Here is a 21805-nt window from a genome sequence, read left to right as displayed (position 1 = left end):
CTTAGCTCTGACACAGTCTCCCTTTGAGTGTTCCAGAAATCTTTTTTTTCGTTTGTGCAGTAAAAGCATAAGTTCATGTATTGCTGTTGGTTCTAAAGCATGGAGGGTGTCGTGAAAAATGACTGACATTTAACTGTGAGGTTGCAGTTTAACTGGCACTATTACTGCATTGTCATTGCTACGTGAGGTCCAACACCATTTAGTATCACAGTAAGTCTTATCACAGCTTCTAGACACCTTTTCAAAGCTCACATGTGCTTTTTGCACAAGACAAGGACAAAATATATAAGGTGTATATTTTGCTACTCTTCTCGTTGGGTTTCAACTACTCAATACTTGAAGTCTTCTTTTTACCAACCTTTTGAACTCGATCCAGCAATCCTCGATTGCAATCAGAACTGGAATTTTACCTCCAGAGAACAGTTCAAGCATCCCCAAAGGATAGCTTCGAAAGGATCACTATATATTAGCTTCTCTGTTGCACATGAATGAGTAGCCCTTGGCACACAGTAGAACACCCACACAGTATATATAATTCATTTTTAAATTCCAGGGTATAACCAAAAAGGTGGTCAAGCTACCTGATTTTCATGAATGCTCTTGGAATACTACTTTAGTATTATGGTTTGGTAAAGCGGGATCAATCACATTTTAGAAAATGATACCGCATGGTTAAGTATGTGATAATACCTTGATATGAACATGAGATAATAAAGTCACTTGTGTGATTCAAATATTTATAACATACTGAAACATTGCTGAAGAATAACTTAGCCTTTTACACAAGCATTTCTAACCTACAAAGCTTACTTTTCAGCTGTGCTCTGTTCTTGTAGAGTCACTGTGATTTGAGCAGATCAAGCAAGCTTGTGGTCCAGTGGGGAATTGAGGCTAAAATGTCAGTAAATATGCTATGAAAAAAAATGACTGAGATATGTCTCTATTTTAATAGCACTGCAGAAATATTACTCTATATTTTAATTGGTATAGCTCTCAGTATTAAAGTAAACTGAGAGCTACAGCACACCAACTCCCCTTCACACAATTTATTGGGCAAGATCAATTTTTGTAATGATGTGGTTTTGTTACATAATTTATGGGGTTTCCCCTTATTTGTGGTCAAACATTTTAGCAATGCTGAAATCTTTTGGAGGGTTTGGTCAGGAGTAGTGATAACTGAAACTAACTGTAGAAGTCCATAAATAGCTCTGATACAACAGTATACATGACCCATGATGGTTTTTGAAAAATGTAGTCTTTTAAAGCTCTTTAACATTATGTTAGAATTTAATATTGGTAGGCATTGGATTGGTTTGTAAAGACTTCTTAGAAAATCTGAAAATATATGTCTATGTTTACTCAGGATAAGGTTGGATTTCTTCACATAGCAAAACAAAAAACACTGAAAGTGTAAGTATTAAAATACATGGCAACACAAAGCAGAGTTACACCTTAAACTCTTTTTATTAAATACACATTTATTTCAACAACATTACAGATTAATATATTCTATGTGCTGGTAAAATTACTGTGTCCAGAAGTGTTTTTAATGAGTAGATGCTTCCTGTAGACACACTTTTGGAAAAACCCTGCAACCGTTATCTGTTAGAATGACAAATGACAGCAGCAATGCTCCACCAATATTCCTCTTTAGTAACTGAAGCAGATAATTGGCACTTTTGTTGCAGCAGTAGAAAGCAGTCTTTGGTCTTACTGGAATTATTTTCACTGCCGATGTATGGGATCCACATGTCAAGGGGCAGAACTCCGGTTCCTGCTGAACTGAGCCAGCGCTCAATAAAATAACTGTTATCAGCTCAGTAGGCACAGGAGGTTGAGCCCAGTCCCTTCGTTGCTGTGTTCTGGCACTGGACATGATTACCGTTGATAGGCCTGCTTCCTCTTTTATATTTAATAATTAGATTGCAGTGACTGGAATGGAAACTGGCTGGAATGCAAACCCATGGCTCACAGACAAACCCTTGGGGAAGCAGAGAGAACTTTATACCTTTTTTTATGCAGGCACACAGGACATATAGTATGTGCTTTGAAGACCATTGCAGTACTATAAGATATCCCAAACAATGTTGTTGTCTGATTTTTGCTAGCTGTCTTGCTGATTGTTGTATTTATGTTGAATCCAAGTAAGCATATGCACTGTTATTGGCTTGAGGTCAACCCTGACAGTATAAACATGACACTGCATTATGAATTCTATTTAAATAAATATACTTTATTTTAACTTTTTGCTGTAGTTATATTTTAGGTAATAAAAGAATGATCGCCCCCCACCACCCGTAATTTTGCCCCTGCCCGAGTTAAGACCCCCCCGGCACACACACACACATTTTTGCCTTAACAACAACTCTACACACTGGGCGTTGACTTGGCAGAATCCAGTATATTTTCTTATAGCACAATGAATACAATTACAACAAAACCATAACAACAATAACAACAACAAAACAGTCTATCAGGACTTTTAAATAAGTGGCACCAAAAAATGATTCCTTTGAAGAAGTTATTTATGGTCTCAGCAGTGGCCTGCTGCTGGTAATTGTACAATATGGCAGTGTTCTACATCGAGCTTGAGCTTATGTAAACCATCGGCAATCAAGCATAGGTTTTTGATTTCTGAGTAGCAGCCGGAGGTCATTTGCTGCTGTTTGCTTTGACTTTGAGTGAGGAAATGGATTTGAAAAGGGGACGATTGGTCCCACAAGTGTTTATTTTAGGACACAGTTCTGGCAATTGGCTGGATATTAAATGTAATTGGGATGTGAAATTCAGCTTCACAACTAAGCTCAACGTATGCCTCTATCCAACTATCTGCTGTGGTCTGTAACATGTATGAGACAAAACAGAAGTACTGTAGTTTTGCTAACTGACCGTGAAACAAAGAGTATTAATAGAATTTGACAGCAAGACACTTTTATGATTGTCAGATTATGCTTGGAAATAAATACTGTTGGTAGTCACAGGAATGTAGTCATGTATAGAATAAATGCACATCATCCATACAGCCTGGATTTTAAGAATCCTATAATAAGGTAATTTCCACACATTGAGATTAGTAAAACAAAATATACAGAACTATTAATCTCTTCACGTCTACTCCCTCTTACCACAATTAACCTTATTAATTACTAGCTACATTAAATAAACAAGTGTTAATACATGTTAAAGATTTTACATAAAATATTTAGATGTGCAAGTTTGAAAATATTAATACTAAAAGCCTTGTAATACACTGTGGTCTCAGCCTAGTATATCTTTGGACCTTGTATTCCTTGATAAAAGTGTATTTGATGTTAAAGGTAGCATCATAGCTTTAATTTTAATATACAGCTATGGCCAAAAGTTTTGCATCACCCTATAGAATTAACACATTTTGATAAAGTCGAATGAAACCTGCTGAATAATGTTACATTAACATAACAATTAACATTAGCAATTACATACTGCCTTGTAGTTTTCCATACACTTAACGAAAAAACTGACAAAAAGCAAAAAATGTGACATTTCCAAATGCAACATCTATTACTTTTATGACTTCCGGTAGACTTTTGTGATTTCATTTTGTAGTTTCTTTGATTTCATGATGTTAAATAAAATATCTAAATTATGTTCATATATATCTATAAATTATGTATTTATTTAAATTAGTCTCAATCCTAAAATGCTAGATGATGCTAAACCTTTGGCTGTAGCTGTACATGCTCATAAAATGTGCAAAATTGGCAGCAGGGATTAGGGGTGTGCAGGGGCAGAGCAGGGGCAGTGTGAGCTTAAAACTGCCCAGTGTTGCTAACTTTGTCAGGTGGACACTGTTCACCAAATTGCAAAACTTGAAAGGTTTGCATGAAATAAAGACAATTAAACATGGTCAAAACCAAATAAATCCCTGTCTGGAATTTCTTGGAAGAGATCTATATTTCTGTCTGCCCCCAAGGAAGATCAAGAAAAGAAAATATTTATCATGACAAGTGGCAGTTTTATCTTTCTAGAAACAAAAGCAGGATACAGCATATTGTAAACAGCTATTTTAATACACTTCTATTATTACTGCCTGGGGCAGAAATGTTTATTGTCCTTGTTAATGCGTGAGATCAAATTACATGCAAGCTAACTATTCCAGTCTGAATTTTTTAAATAACAAGACAATGTGTGGCCAATAATATCTCCAAACAGTCTTTTATAGGTGAAATAATATTCCTGCTGTTTGATACTGGTTATTAAAAAATATTTTAAAAAGAATGATATGGAACCATACTACTTTATACTTTATGGTTCTAAGTTGTTATGGTAAACATGTATTGTTTTTGTAAATGTTAATAAAATATTTTACTTACTGAGACAGCTGTACAGAATAAAGTGGCTTCATCTTTAAACATTATTATTGGCTGGTCCCTAATACAGTAGATTGCACTGTCCGAATTTAGTTTTGACTGGCAAAATATGAAGTAATGTATAGTTGCAGCTGTGGTTACAAAACTCTTGTGTGTTTGATTTTGATCACCGTTAGTTGCTAATTTAATTGCTCTGGTATAGTGACATCACATTTACATACACATACCTTCCTTATATTGACAGAAATGTCATAGTGCTGGGCTCCAGCAGTCCACATATGCATCTACAAACTGGAGAAAAGGGAACCCATGTGAGTATTTAATAACAGTTTACCTAATTCTAGATCTGCACTTAAGTCAAGGAGGACATACAGTGAAAGTGTATAAGCAAGTGTACAGCAGATAAGGGGTTAGGCAATAATCTCAAAATGTTCAAACACTCTAAATAAGTAGATTTTAATAATGCTAACTTTACAGCTGCTACCCTTTTATCTTAAGGTGACTTAAAGGTAAAACGTTCAAGTGGAAAAGAAAACTTTTTTTTTTTTTGGTCATACTTTTTGGCTAATGAGATTCGCATTTCTTTACAAATGTAGAATACAGTGTGCAAAAAACATCTGAATCAAAGTATTCAGATACTTTTCCCCTCTGTCTAATACTGAATGCAGTAATACACCATGTCTGCATTTACACACACATGCCCACCCCCAGAGACACATGAAGACAATAACACACAAAATACCAGGAAAACCTTTTAGATGAAACAAACTCTACAATGAGGCACTTAAATAAAGTGGAGCTAGTTAATCAAGCAGCACTGGATTTAAAGAATAAGATTAAATTTGAACATTCCAGCTTGGAAGGGACACTTCGGGAACTTTTATACAATATTATTTGTATGAATTACCAAATTAATTATGTAAAAAACATTGCTCCATATTTGCGTTGGTTTCTTAATGAATTTTTTTCCCAGATTATATATATATTTAATTGTTCTTGTATAGTGACATCACATTTATTTGCATACACACTTATATTGATAGAAAAGTCATAGTTCTGGGCTTCAGCAGTCCACATAAAAGATATATATATATTATTTTTAATTTTTTTTTAATACCTGTAGATACGCACCAGTGCTATCTAGTGATGTCAGAATCCTCAAGAACAGTGATGTAGATATAACTGGATCTCCCAGTTAAGTCTTTCTGGTGTTACTTCTCGTGTTTTGCCTGTGTGATTCTTCCATGTGGTCTGTTGAAATGGCCATGTAGCTCCTCAAGTTCTCAGCTCTCTGTCGATGCAAATCAGCTCCAGAGGAGCGGAACTTAGCCACTGTGAACATGGGATTGCCAAAATCTGTTCACACAACTAGCTAAGTCCTGCACCTCACGAAACTCTGGCGCCAGAACACTAAAACCAGATGTCCTTTCATCCTTCAGCATTTCAACATCTTTGTGTTTCATTTCTGTCTCTGAGGTTTCCTTAATTGCATATAAAACTCCACTGATGCATGTTTGTTTGTGTTACAGCCTGCAACAAGCTAAGTAAGTCTAGAATACAAGTTTTTATAATTAGAAGTAATAAGAATGTTGGTGTGGCAGCACGCAATACTTCAGAACTCAGGGCAGTCTTGTTAAAATGTTTGGTAACACTTGATTTAAGAATCCACCATAATTGCCCAGATTTATTTTCATTAAAAGCTTTAATGACAACAAATTGCTTTAAGATGTTGTACATCACATTATTACATTATGTGATTTAGGTATTGAACATGTATTGTTTATTAAAAAAAATATATTCTGCAAAAACCTGCAGTCACATTTCAAAAGAGCGTGTCTTTTATTACCAAAATATAACTACAGCAAAAAGTGAAAATAAAGATTAACAAAGTAGGGATCTTACAGAAAACGTCATTCATCCCAAAGCTGTTTACAACCAATTTGGCAAGGTGAAAGTTTAGTTATTAATTTTAATTAAAAACAGTAAGACTCGGTGGTTAAATAATTTAAAAGCTTGACTAACAAGGTTTGGTTACAGTCTAAGCAGTAGAAATAACGAGTACCAATACATGGGGAACAGATTGGGTTCCACTCTTCCTGGTACAGTGTGCAGTTCGTGTTTTAGTTAATGGTGTTGTGTAGGATAGGGAGCATTATACAACAGTACCTATACATATAGAAACAACTTAGCAAAACCCCAAGACAATTTAAAAAAGATAATAATAATAAAATAAACCTATGTAATTGTACAATTCAGTGTGCTTTTAAATTCATCTCTACTGCAGGCTGGGGGTCCTTATTGCCATTGAAAAAAAGAAGCGTACTTTAAGGGAATATGGCGGTGTTAGGTGTCGACAGGGACTGTAAAGGGAGAATGTAGCCATTTAAAAAGCAAAGTGATTTATTAATGAGTCTTTTTGTATAAATCCTGGCCTATGCAATAAACTTGTCTGTGAGGGGCAATCTATTATGTCATATGTAAAAGCCTGTGATTTCCCTGAAATAAGACAGAGCATGTTAAAACATGGCACAGTTTAAAATCAAACGAAGCCACATATGGTATTTAGGGCAATATAAGATTGTTTTTTTCATTGAGATTTTATCTTATATACATATTTAAAAAGGGAAATGAACACTTTTCAACTTCCGAGGCCCTTCATATGACATAAGATGAAACCGGTAATGACTACATTAAAAATACTCAAACTATGTCCATACCGGTTTAGTACACCTCCACTGTGGCATAACTGCAGTTTTTATTGAGAAGTTGACCATTGTGAAAGCCATTGACTGCCAATTTATTATTTGCTGACTGCTGTTTTAAGTCCTAACTGTGGTTTGATTAATTGGCTGACGTCATTTCCTGTAACAACCTTGAACCCAGCAAGCTGTCAACGAGGTTGAGGATGTTCATATAGTGACCTGGTTTGTCACATTCAGGAAACTCATTTTAAGTTAAATAATGTTTGATCTCACAAGTTGTTGATTTGTAATTTGTAGTTTGTAGTTGTTGTAAATACTAGACCAGGGGTAATGAATAATGATCTAAACAAATAAAACAGCAAATGCAGTGTAAAACATCTTTAAAAAAAAAAAAAAAATATATATATATATATATATATATATATTCCTTTCTTTTGGTTTTATTCAGCCATTATTGAAGGAAAGCAATGAGTGCATAAGTTTCGGTCAACAAGCTTAAGATGAAAAATCCATTGGTAGAAACAGTGAATTCACAGGTGGCTCAATACAAACATCTGCTACTCTTCATGTTAAATCTTCAATAAACATGAATCTATCAAGGACCGGCAACTTGTATGACTCCCATGGAAGAAATGAGCAACGTTTTCACTATGATCAGTACTGATCTCCTTGAAGAGTAAATGCCACTGAAGGATGGCTGGCAGCTGGTTGGAAATCCCTGGCAATGTGATTTTATATACATTAAACCAAATCACTCTGCCAGGAATCCCTCCAGGCCACCGCACCTGCATGCCTTGATGGATGTTAATATGCCGCCTGCTTGAACACAGTTGCATTTGAAAACATAAGAAAAAATAAATGGGAACACTGTAGACATAGATCCAATATGAGATGTCATAATATGAAAACCATGTTTGTGCATATGAGAAATTCCACAAGGCTAATATAACATTGTTAACATAAAATAGTTCTACATACATAATTATACATACCATAGATTGAACCTTAAATGATGGCAAGAATTTGTTTCAAAGGTAATTCTTCTGCTTCTGTAAAATACCAAAAGTTGCTGGTCAATTTTTCCATATGTTTTACATATAAAAAGGCATTTACAACACTTGGCAGGTACAGTAGGGAAGAAAATGAATTGGGCACTCAAGTCACTGTCCAAACATAGGATTTTCTATGGAGTAACAGACATGCAACAGCAATTTGTGTTATTCAGCCTTACAGGCTGGAACATTTTTCACCTGCAAAGAGTTATGGATGCATTATCAACAGAATACAATTTCTATTTTTATTTAAACAAGATGATTTATAGTAATTCAATACACGATAAAACACCATGATTAAGCAGTAGAAAATTTAAGGAAATGATATCTGTGGCCCAGGATCTCGCCTTTTGACATGAAAGGAGCCAACCTCTTCATGAGTTCAGACAACCAACCCCAGAAAGGGATCTTTTACCAAATGAAATACTGTGATATATTACTATTATTTATTTCTTAGCAGACACCCTTATCCAGGGCGACTTACAATTGTTACACAATATCACATTATTTTTACATACGATTACCCATTTATACAGTTGGGTTTTTACTGGAGCAATCTAGGTAAAGTACCTTGCTCAAGGGTACAGCAGCAGTGTCCCCTACCTGGGATTGAACCCATGACTCTCCGGTCAAGAGTCCAGAGCCCTAACCACTACTCCACACTGCTGCTATATTATAAGCAACAATATCATTATACAGTATATCTAAGCTTTACAAATTACGATGTGCAAAAAATTCTTACAAATTCATATAAAGTAATACATTTGTCTTTCACAGTACTTTCAAATTAAGGAATTTTACAAACTTAAAGTCAAGAGTAGCATTCTAAATTCCAAACCAGTAAAATCGCCCTTCCTGGAACAGAAAATGTGCATTTCAAAAGGCTGCTGTGCTGTAGAATAAACCGTTATTATACCCATCTTTGTTTAGCAGCACTAGTTACTCCCAGACCCATTAAAGCACATGTTGAAAGAAGCCTTTTTTAAGTTTAAGCTTCTATTGAAAAAGTCTGAATTCAGCTTTAGCGGTTCTGCACTGTGTTATTGTGCTTGTACCAGTTTTAGTTAAGTGTAGTTAAATTCAATGTGTTGCAAATTATACAGTTGGTCTCAAAGGACCAAGGGCTCTTAAAGCATACGCAACCCAGTAACTGCATTGAAATCATATGCATTTTTGATCACTAATACAGGTCAGTAAGTGTTCATTTTATAGTCAGATGAAACATGCACCTGCTTTGCTCACCTGTAACCTGACCCTTTTTCATGGTGTACAGACGTGCTCAAATTTGTTGGTACCCCTCCACAAAAAACGAAGAATGCACAATTTTCTCTGAAATAACTTGAAACTGACAAAAGTAATTGGCATCCACCATTGTTTATTCCATATTTAATAGAAATCAGACTTTGCTTTTGATTTTTTATTCAACATAATATTGTAAATAAGAAAACAAATGAAAATGGCATGGACAAAAATGATGGGACCGCTAACCTAATATTTTGTTGCACAACCTTTAGAGGCAATCACTGCAATCAAATGTTTTCTGTAGCTCTCAATGAGACTTCTGCACCTGTTAACAGGTAGTTTGGCCCACTCTTCCTGAGCAAATTGCTCCAGCTGTCTCAGGTTTGATGGGTGCCTTCTCCAGACTGCAAGTTTCAGCTCTTTCCATAGATGTTCGATAGGATTCAGATCAGGACTCATAGAAGGCTACTTCAGAATAGTCCAATGTTTTGTTCTTATCCATTCTTGGGTGCTTTTAGCTGTGTGTTTTGGGTCATTATCCTGTTGGAGGACCCATGACCTGCGACTGAGACAGAGCTTTCTGACACTGGGCAGTACGTTTCGCTCCAGAATGCCTTGATAGTCTTGAGATTTCATTGTGCCCTGCACAGATTCAAGGCACCCTGTGCCAGGCACAGCAAAGCAGCCCCAAAACATAACCGAGCCTCCTCCATGTTTCACTGTAGGTATGGTGTTCTTTTCTTTGAAAGCTTCATTTTTTCATCTGTGAACACAGAGCTGATGTGACTTGCCAAAAAGCTCAATTTTTGACTCATCTGTCCAAAGGACATTCTCCCAGAAGGATTGTGGCTTGTCAATATGCATTTTAGCAAATTCCAGTCTGGCTTTTTTATGTTTTTCTTTCAAAAGTGGAGTCCTCCTGGGTCTTCTTCCATGGAGCCTACTTTCGCTCAAAAAGCGACAGATGGTGCGATCAGAAACTGACGTACCTTCACCTTGGAGTTCAGCTTGTATCTCTTTGGCAGTTACCCTTAGTTCTTTTTCTACCATTCGCACTATCCTTCTGTTCAATCTGGGGTCGATTTCCCTCTTGTGGCCGCGCCCAGGGAGGTTGGCTACAGTTCCATGGACCTTAAACTTCTTAATAATATTTGCAACTGTTGTCACAGGAACATCAAGCTGCTTGGAGATGGTCTTGTAGCCTTTACCTTTACCATGCTTGTCTATTATTTTCTTTCTGATCTCCTCAGACAACTCTCTCCTTTGCTTTCTCTGGTCCATGTTCAGTGTGGTGCACACAATGATACCAAACAGCACAGTGACTACTTTTCTCCATTTAAAAAGGCTGAATGACTGATTACAAGATTGGAAACATGTGTGATACTAATTAAAGAAACTAATTAGTTTGAAATATCACTATAATCCAATTATTTATTATCTTTTCTATGGGGTACCAACAAATGTGTCCAGGCCATTTTAGAATATCTTTGTAGAATAAGCAATAATTCATCTTTTTTCACAGCTTCTTTGCTTTATTCTATGACATACCAAAGACATGCAAGTATACATGATAAAATAGCTTTTAATTTCATCACTTTTCAGGGGGAATGAAGCATTATATCAATGAGCTGTAAGGGTACCAACAAATTTGAGCACGTCTGTATTTTTTCCCCCATCACTACCACCCCAGATACTTCTTATCAATTTAAATTTATGACAGCCTTTCCCTGTATCTGCTAGTTAGATCCGCAAATGAACCAGCAGCACTAAACTCTGTCCACAGTAATACAGTGTACAAGCTGTGGGCAGAATCATAAAATAACCACTTGAGTACCTACACCAACTGCAATCTATAATTATATTACATTCATTTTTTTTAATTGGTAGTAGTTCAGTCTGGTTTAAAAGCAATACATTTAAACTGAGATGATTAACATTTTTTGTTTGCAACATTTCTAACTTTGGTATAAAATTCTGTTCCCATATAACAGGACTCTTGTTCTTTATGTAAACAGTAAGGTAGCTTTTGGTAATAAATGTTCATTACCGCATACAACACACTTTATAAAGGGTACATAAGGACCTTTTTATTTTATTGTGTTACCTGTTCCCAGGTGTTGCTACAACTGTTTACGTAAGGTGTGTGTATTGTTTTATTTTTATTTTTTATTTTTTTTTACATTTTTACCACTTTTTTGAAACTTTTAAATTGCATTCCCAGCCTCAAGGTGGCTTCCCATGTACCCGCATGGACCTCTCAGAACTACATTTCCCATCATCCTCCTGCTCACTTGTAAATCCATCTCAGTTACATATCGTTTTACTCTCACAATCACTACAACTAATCATTACTCTGCCCCCCCTGCTGCTCTTCCGGGAATCAATGAAAAAAAAAGTTTTAAAAAATATGTAAATATACCCCCAGCATAAGAAATGGCAGGTGTCCCGTTTTTGTATTTTGAAAAGGTTGTCATCCTACCTTTCAATCATGTCATCATTAGCCAATAGGAGCCATTCAGAGCGAAAAGGTTAATTAACAAGAGAACTCATTATTTGTACAGGTGACACAATACTCATTGTACCCTAAGCTGTCTTCAGATAATCTATGTAACAGTAATGATTCCACCATTTGAGAATTAAGTAAACGAGGGTCGCTTTTTTTATTTAGGTTGTGTGGAAGGGGTTAAAATGACACAGATCCCCTGATTTTTAAGTTATTTATTATTATTATTTCTTTCTTAGCAGATGCCCTTATGCAGGGCAAGTCCAGAGTTTTTAAATTCTTATTTCCATTTGATTTATAAAAAACTTCATCGTCATATGTTTGGTTGCTGTAATCCTATCAGGTTTTGTAGTGCAGAGCCTGCTTTACTGTTTCAGATGTTAATGCTCTTATGACCAGTCTGAAACTATTGCAACAAAAGTGACATGTTGTTTATTTTCTCTGTCTCGTATGTTCTCCCCATTGTGAAAGCAGAAAGAATGTAATGCAAAAGCACTGTTACTATAATGCACTGACAGGGATCGTAGTCATAAGATACACAGCAGTAACTTTTGCACATATTCTAAGCATATTTTTGTAAGGACCACTTAAACTTATTATGATTAATTAGTAAAACTAAAAAAAAGACTACACAGGTGTAGTATAACAGCCCCTCAGAGCCAAACAGCTGTAATGACCTAGACCATTCCTGAGCAGCATTGCACCTTGGACAATGGCTGTTAACTATTTTCATTGCAAAAAATGCTGAGTTATATAAATAAAGGCAAAGGTCCATAAAAAAATGATTAGTATCAGTAATGTTTATTTTTCTACAAATATTACTGCTGTACTAACATTGCACTTAATGTGTAATCATACTATTTTTAAATCAGTAATATGATACATTTTTGTAAATGACCCCTTGCTCATGAAAAAAAAAAAATCTGTCACAGGGGCATTACCAGTAGACAAGACGAGCATTGCAATAGAAAGTTGCAGGACTGAATGAACGAATTTCCTTGTAAACACAGGTGTGAATACTTAAAAAATGCCAAGCAAGCCCTTCTGCGATAGAAAGGGAAGTAAGGATATAAATCAAATAATAGTCATTTTCCTTTATTGTTCACTATTCCCTGTTAATTTTACAGCTTAATGACGTTTCTTTGTTCCCTTGGACTCCAATATGATAGTTTCCATAATTTCTTCAGTGGCTACTACCTCAACCTTTTCTCATCTAGGAGGCTGGAATTAATGACTGCTAGATGACATAACAATATGTATGCAGTAGAACAGGTGTAGAATATTGATTTCAGTGCCACGTTTGTTTTGTTTGAAATTGTTTTGTAAGGGGAAAAAATCACTTCCATTGGAATGAACAAGGGCTACTTCTGTTTATACCTTAAAGGTTTATTTCAGTCATAACTGAAACCAAAAATCTCTAAAATAAAACACAGTTGACATCTTTCTTTGCTGAATTTGCCAGAAGCAGAGATTTACATGGATTACATGGAGGTGCCTGCCAAGCTGTTCAAACATGAGTTTATGAATGTATGTGTGTGTGTGCTGAGAGGGTCATTACTGATGCTGTTTTCTACATTTCTTTACTCAGACGAGTCTTTGAAGCAGCCTGATTGAAACAACTTTCTGAGTGCATGAAGTTTGCTTCCAAAATAGTCTTGAATCATTGAATCCCTAAAAAGCATGACATTTGAATGTTTATATACTGGTATAATAACTAAGTTACTAGAGAAGATTCAAACAAAAATCAATTTAGTCAGGCAAGGCTTTTATTGGTAAAAAAAATATTTAATCCAAGCCCAGTTTAGCCCTCTAATTAATTCAAAGATTGGATAAGAAGATAAAATACTTACATGTTAACAATGGATCTAGGTTGGCACTACTTGGCAGAAAGCTGAGAAGAATAGAAGTTATTTCCAGGGTGTCAAGAAAGGACAAGGGGGACTCTTTGGAAATCACAAATGTCCAAGAGACAGCATTCCTAATCCAGGATTTCTCCTGTTTGACACCCTCCAGCCAGCCATCTTGAAGACGCTTTCATTGCTCAGTATGATTCTCCAGTATGACATACATTGGCCTGCAGAGAGAACACATGAATAAATAATTATGTTGAGGTCAACTGCCTGTGCAAAATTTGCTCTACAGAAACTCAGCCACCAAATGTCTCACAGGCTGTTAGCCTGAGGAAAATATGATCAGGAAGAAAAACAAGTCTGCAATGTATTTACTACAACATTCCTTTAGATATGCATCTCTTTTTTGCAGCACTGCAGCAGCATTTCAATTGCACCGCGATTGCACAAGCTTAATCCAGTTTAAAATGGAACATGTGAATTGGAAACCCACCCAAGCTGGATTCAACTAATGTGAACAGTTTACTTTGATGTACATTTTTTGGGCCAATAAATTTACTGTATTTTCAGTAAACCTCAAAAAAACAAAAAAAGACCATTGAGAGGGATAAGTAGCTCTCATTACCACAAAATGTCTGTCCAAAGGTTGCACTTTATTGGTAAAGCACGTAGAGCTCCAGAACTGGGAGTAAACTCCTAATTATCTCTTTTATACAAACTTGCTTCCATCTTTTAAACAAACACTCAAAAAAAATACATACAACATCCAGTCCAATATATAAAGTTAACATAATTACGGTACCGACTGTAGCCAATTTAATCTGTGTAGAATTTTTTTTAGACGTTTTTGGTTTACAGCTACGCACTGAGAAGGGGATGAAAATCAACTCTTGTCACACTACACAGAAGTGTGCAGTGTAGCTGCCAGACACTTGAAGAGGTGCTAAGTGTTATAACCCTGAATATTAGCTAATCAGATTTAAAGTACTGTGCATTCCCACACATTTTAATCATGGTGAAATTCCTGAGAAACTGATAACCAACTAAAGATTGAATAATACAGTACTTAATAACATAGTGTGCAGTGGTGACGATTATTTGGAAGAATAACTACAATGGATTGTGGAAGTAGATGGAGGTATGGGTGGGGTTTTGAATTTGTTCCCATTCTGTTGTTTTGTGAGACCAAACTTGTTCAATGGAGAAATGTTGCTTAAGGTGGTTTGCAACAGTTTATAATATCCATAGAAATGTCTTAATTTTTTGTGGTGATATTTAATTTATATTATTGTAACAATAGGACCAAAATAATATTAGTTATACAGAAGCCAGCAGAAGAAAAAAAAACCCTTTAAGATGTGTGTAGTTTTATGTATTTACATTGACGTGTGAAAAAGATGCACAATAACTGCCGTGGCGAACCACATTAACATGAATTACTGGAAAAAGTATGTGACGCAGATACAAACCTCCCAATGCAGAATAAAAGCTGATATTGCATGATAAACTGATAGAAATGATAAATACAACTAGACATAAAAACAAAACAACCAAAAAATCCCACCAAATAATTATTTTTCCTTGCTACTATAAACCATTTCGGCCAATTTCTGATATATTTTTTTCAATGTAATTTATTGAACAAACTATTGAATTCCTCCCTGTTGCTCAAGAGTGGTAACGTGTTGATTAAAGTTGCCTAATATTAATGGTGTGTTAATCAGGCCCATTGAGACAAGTGCCAACTGCCTCTGTTTCCCACACATAAACGAAGGTAGACAGACTTTAGAGATTTTATTAGGTCTGGAGGAATGCAATAAAATGACTTTCACTGAATGCACCCCATCTGTTGGAATTTAGAGAACTTCCTGTAAACAAGCCCTACAGAACAAATCCCACACACCAGGTTGCAGCATAAAACGGCTCTTCTTTCTTTCTTTCTTTCTTTCTTTCTTTCTTTCTTTCTTTCTTTCGTTCTCTCACATGACAAGGCTTTGTCCAGAAGAAGAAGATTAAACCATTGGTGCTTGGGCTTGAAATAAGGATCAGATTACTCCCCTAAGAGTACATGTGTAAATAAATAAACAATATATTCTTGATAATTTGGAAATGGCTCAACTTGTGGACCATGCTTGGGCCTATAATGTGTGATCAGTTTGAATTTTAACTGACCCCAAGAAATGGGATCTGCTTTGATTTTCTCAGAATGTATCCAACAAAAATAGCTTTTTTATAAACTCTTAACAAAATAATCTTTCTGTTGCAAAGCTATGTCCTGCTGTCACTCCGACAAACAAACTGAGCAACTGCGCTCATGTGGTGTCTCACTGGGACCCTACAACATTCCTGAAGTAGGTATTGTGTCAAATTACTTATTAAACCCCAAATGGTTTTGATGCATGCTCGACTCAGCCCACAAAATGTATTCCAGCCTCCCAATACACATTACTGTACATGCATTACGAAAAGCTAACATTGATTTGGCTGCATATATATGATAAGCTAACCAGGGAGTTAGAAGTGAAAGTTCACAAAATAACTATTCATGCCTATCTTATCTATATAACCTGTATTTGGATTCCATAGGGTTTCTATGTTCTGGTTCTTTTATACTAGGTACGCAGACAAAGGTATCAATGGAGGGTAAAGCACAGGAGTGTAGTGCTGTGGGGACAGCAAGGAGCGCAGACCCCTCATTTCTTGGGCAGAGAGCGCAAGGATTATTTAATAATAATAATAATAATAATAATAATAATAATAATAATAATAATAATAATAATAATAATAATAATAAAGATTGAATCCTTATTTTTATGTTTAAGTTAATAAGTTGTATGAAGGTTGTGTATAATTATATAAGTTAAGTGATGTTATTCTGTTTCATACTCAAACAGCGCAATATTACTGTACATTTCTTAATATAACTAAAGTTAGAGATGGAACCCATTATACATTCACCGTTGCGACTTGCGGGTTAAAATGATCTAACTACTGTAGAGTGATAAACTGCAGTTCTGTTGCGTGTATGGGGTAACGGGGACGGCAGGGGGCTTTATAGGGTTGAGGGGGGCGGGGGGGGGGGGGGGGTGTTAGGGTAGATAATAGCGACCCCTCACTTCTAAATATTGCACTACACCCGTGGTAAATCATCCTTGCTTAATTAGTGGCTTCAGAGCATGTACCACAATTTGTTAATGTAAAAATTATATTTAGCAAATATTATAAATTATTTGCAGTACACTTCGTGAGGCTGTAAAATGTACTTGCAGAAAGAAAAAAAACATATAATTGTTTTATATATATATATATATATATTCATTTATCAATGCCTTGTTTTCTATTCAATGTTTTGTTTATTACAATGTATACCTAATTTGAGGACCACTACAGTACAAATAATAAAATTAGGTTGTAACACTCTACAGCTTGAGAGTCTTGATATTCTAAAGGAACTTTAAAATGTAATTGTATTAACCATATACTAATTTTAGGGGGGGGGGGGGCAGACGGGACGGGACGACAGTAACATATTATATTTTGATGTTCAATTCTGATAACCATGACTGGGAAATATTCTAAATTAATTTGGAAAAGTTGTTCAGTTTTTTTTTTTTTTAATATGGTGCAATAATTGCATTATTAGTTCAAATGGGCTAATTTTTCCCCCCCATACTGTCCAGATCATAAGCTTATGAAATGTATAGATTTTCCAAAATATTATCCTGTAAAAAGTTGGACTGTTAAAAACTCGATGCACATTTGAATTAAAGCTGTTTGGCTCTCCTTAGACTACAGGTTAATATTTTATCACAGTATACTTTATAAATGGGACTTTTTATTGTATTTAGTTTTCACTTCATGATGCTATGCTGCAAGCGTACATTTAAAATATGGAAACTTACTGAAAAAGCAGATTCAGATATATTTAAAAAAGAAAACTCCTTCTGACAGAAAAGGGAATAAATCAAATTCCACTGTGCAAATGGTGTATAACATTTCCTACACAAATCTCTAAAAAATAAGGTTGTTGACTAAACTAATAACCAATTTTTAAAAATAATTAAATAAAGTTAATCAAATCCAGAGGATGGTAACTCATTTGAAATGATCTTTATAAAGTAGTATTTATAGTGTCAATTTAAATGAAAAGTCATACCACATGTGTCCTATTCACATTCTATTTCTGAACTCTAAGATATCAAATAATTTGAAGGCAGTACTTTAAATAACTTAAAACATTTCTTACTGCAGTGTTAATTAACTTGCTGTTTGAAATGCACGAAGAGCCAGACAATAGGACTTATTTGCAAAGCTTTCTCTCATGATCTTCTTATACCGATATCAGTATAACAAGGCATAATCCATCAAACCAGGTCTTTGAGACCCGGCAATGACCAATAAAAACCTAAATTTCATTTTTCCCCGGTTGAAATCTTTAAACATGTACAGTTTGGTTGCAGACCATTATACACATAGCACGAAGCTTGATTGACGATATAACTGGAAGTTCTTTGTAAAAGCTGTCAACTATGGATTTTTGTAGACAATATAAATACTACTTTTACATTACGTGCTCTGTAGTTCTGCAGTCTGATGTATACAAGAATTTGTTTCTTTTGAATGAGCAAAATGCTAATGTAGGTAAATTGTGGTAATTACAACCCTGTGGGATACATTTCTGTAGCTCCGGTGGAAGAACAAATCCATGTACTGTAATTGTCTTTTCTGTGACAACACCAGATCTTCATGTTTCTTTATTCGATGCTAAACTGTAAATTTATTTGCAGGTAATCTCAGTTCTTAATTAACATATTTTGGCAAGAAAGAAGATTAGACCTCTACTGTCAAGAGGTCAATTGGCTGAAAACTTCAATGAGGGTCATATTCACGTGAACAATCTACTAGATGATACCTGCATAATCAAAATAAATATGTATCAGAATGTGGGCCACTGCTGGTCTGTACCATCAAGGTCACTTTGATCCAGATATAAGGAACATTTTTTTTAATTATTTTTTTTTATCAAGGAACAAAATGAGAATTTGTTACTTAAATACAAATATTATTCCACTTTTGCTCTGCTATTGACATGAACAACAAACTGGCGATTACTTTTTAGTAATAGTATTTATTATAAAAAAGAAGAAATGATGAACTCATTTACTTATTTAACTCTTAATTTATTATATAAATACATTAAAACACTAAGTTTTATTTAGATTTATATTTCAGTTTAGTTTGAAAATAAATAATTTCTTGGGCTCACACAAATTATTTTATAAGGTATTAATCTTGGTACAAAAATATATAATTAGAATCTATGTGTAAGTATGGGAAAAGCAAGAAACCCTGGCCTGTTGAGCAAACATTTGTCTCTCCAAATAACCGTAATACTCCTCCTTATTGCTAATTTAACCTGACTTAATGTACAGGCCTTAAGGAAAAAGTCACATATTTGCTCTTGCTAGTTACTATTGGTTCTTTAGAAAGCAGTCAGTATATTCCAACTTTCTGTATCAGAAACCTCAAGAAACAAACAAACAAAAAGTCCTGCAAATGGATTTCAGGTAAGCACAATCAACTTAAGATCAACAAGGCCTGGTTATTAAACAAGTTTTGTACCTTTCAGTAATTTTTATTATAACTTTTTTGTTATCAAAAAAAACTTTTACAAATACCTTTTTTGAACTGACAAAATTGATTTACAACCTTGCGGAGTAAAATTTTATGTATCTTTTATGTAAATCTACTCAACTTTGGAATGGAATGTCTGTAAAATAAATCAAATATAATTTCCCCTGCAGACATCCAGAGCTACAAATAAAGCTGACTGAAGAAAATTTCATGGAAAGTCCCTTTATTTTTGTAATCATTTAACTGACATAAAGTGGAAAAGGCTGGTTTCCTCCAGTTATGCACGTAAGTTAGCAGGAAAAACCTATATGGCTCACTTTCATCTTGGACAACCTGTCATAAATTCATATTATTATTGAACAGATTCCAGCTCTTGTATTTATATTTAGAAATAATAATAATAATAATAATAATAATAATAATAATAATAATAATAATAATAATTACATACAAGTCTGAATTCTAATACTTAGTTTTTTTTTATAGTATTTTTCTCCATTTAAAAATTCGAGGTCATTAAAAAGGAAAGAGGAAAAGCTTTGAAACTTCTTTTCCACTTCTTTAATTTTTTCTTTACCAAATTACCTGGTATTTGTTGAATAAATTCAACAGTTCTCAGGGATTTTTAATGCAACACTTACCGTATATTCACAAAACATGCCTTTCATTTTATATTCTTCCTTGGTTCTAAAGAAACAGACATTTAAAAGACTAGATGGCATCTATAGTGCGAACATTAAAATAATGACAGCTGTGTCATACAGCAATTCCCTATTTTTTTATTCATGTTAAAGACATGAATAATTATTTTTTTTTAAACTTTACTTAAATGTGTTTCTTCATGTTTAAATACTATACTGACATACTAATTTTAAATATGTGGGTTTTTTTTGCGAGTAGCCTACTTCGAGTACAGTGCAGTACAGTACATTGAATTATATGCAATACAAATGAGAACGACCAAGTAAACAGTTCAAATGAGTCCCAGGGTTGAATGCCAGAAGAATTACAGATCGTCACTATAAATAAAACAGAAGGGCACTGCCAGAAACTTTAAGCAGCATAGATCCCTGAGCCAGGACTAGGAATTGATTAAAAAGTGGTGCTGTCTGAAACCAAAATATAATTCACAAAACGTTTCACATATTCCACAGCCCTCTTAATCAGATCCCTCGTTTCATGTCACGCACCATGATGTATATTAACTTCATGGTATTTTTTGAGTGACTTTACAACATGGAAAGTCTACCCTTAACCAGAACATAAGGCGCCTTTTCAATAGTGCAGTAATTCTGAATCTTTAATGGCATTAACTGCCTCTTTGAAGCCAGTAAAGTCAAACTTTGCCAGAGCCTTTTTTTTTTTTTTACTTTATGGTCTGTTTATTTATCAAACATACGGTGACTGATGCTAGAATGACATGGCTAGTAAATCAAACTGAAACCCACAGCAGCAACTGAACCATGCAGCGTATTAATAATATACAGTACTGTACAATAATATTGAGGGCTGTGAATCTGTGAAGGTTCTTCTAGGTAAAGTACTATTCATAGTACTCTGAATATGGCCTAACGTTATCTGAATTCTTCAATTACGAATCATTAAAAAATGAGGATTGAGACTATTACCAAATGAACAATCCAGTTTTCTTTTCTTTTTTTTTTATTTGGCATTAGTCCCCCTTTTTTCAAATGGAAAAGACCTGTTACTTGCATTTGACAACAAATAATGTATTCCTATTGTATTATTGTACCTAAGATTCTTTTTAAATGTTATAATCGAGCAAATATGTTTTCAAATAAACTATATCAGTATGCACTACTAGTTATATTATAAGATAACTAAGTGATGACTTAACACATAACAATATAACCAAAAACCACAAAGGGAAACTACAAGCTGAAGTCACCTGCCTTCAAATTATGTACAAGATTTGCTTAGTTTGAAACTGTCTTAGAACCCTATTGCACAAAATATATTATTTTTTTTGTAAAACATTAACAGATGCAAACTCAAGCAAACAAACAAGTAAATAAAACATTAGCAGATTCTAACTTACATACACAAGCAGGTTTCGGCTTTAATTTCAACAGGAACATTTGTATGCCACACTGCAGCAGAATCCACAATATCCTTTACGGCCGAAATGCTCTTTAAGAAAAAGAAAAACAAAACTATATTCTTTTCTTTAAATTAACTTGTACTGGACAGTCCTTTTACTCACCCTCTCTTCAGTCAGGCACCGAATCAAAGGCATACACATCATTTGCAGAACTTTGTCTTTCAAAACCACACCCAGGCCGGGGTTTAGAGGAGGGGAAATACTGCCTTTTCCGAAGCCAAGACCAGAAAGGGCGTGAAACTTCAGTTTTCTGCTTTTTGTTTTACTCAAAAAGAAGTGCGGTAGGGACAGGTTTTGGATCACTTGCCCCTGACAACACTTTGAACACTGAATAACTGACAATTATCAAAA

At 34.8% G+C, this 21805-nt stretch overlaps 1 long non-coding RNA gene across 1 annotated transcript; it reads right to left on the bottom strand.

The window, feature by feature from the left end:
• Nucleotides 1–4199: 4199 nt before the first annotated feature.
• On the bottom strand, nt 4200–21564 carry LOC131738124 (uncharacterized). Its single transcript, XR_009329656.1, has 4 exons — nt 21392–21564; nt 13699–13922; nt 8044–8100; nt 4200–4640 (listed from the first exon to the last, which is right to left on the bottom strand). It is a non-coding gene; the product is annotated as an uncharacterized LOC131738124 (long non-coding RNA).
• Between the last annotated feature and the right edge of the window lie 241 nt (nt 21565–21805).

The sequence above is a fragment of the Acipenser ruthenus genome, chromosome 10 (assembly GCF_902713425.1).
Source record: "Acipenser ruthenus chromosome 10, fAciRut3.2 maternal haplotype, whole genome shotgun sequence".
In the NCBI taxonomy this organism is placed as follows: domain Eukaryota; kingdom Metazoa; phylum Chordata; class Actinopteri; order Acipenseriformes; family Acipenseridae; genus Acipenser; species Acipenser ruthenus.
Note: the sequence above shows the minus strand (reverse complement) of the source record. Positions and strands in the feature narration are given on the sequence as shown.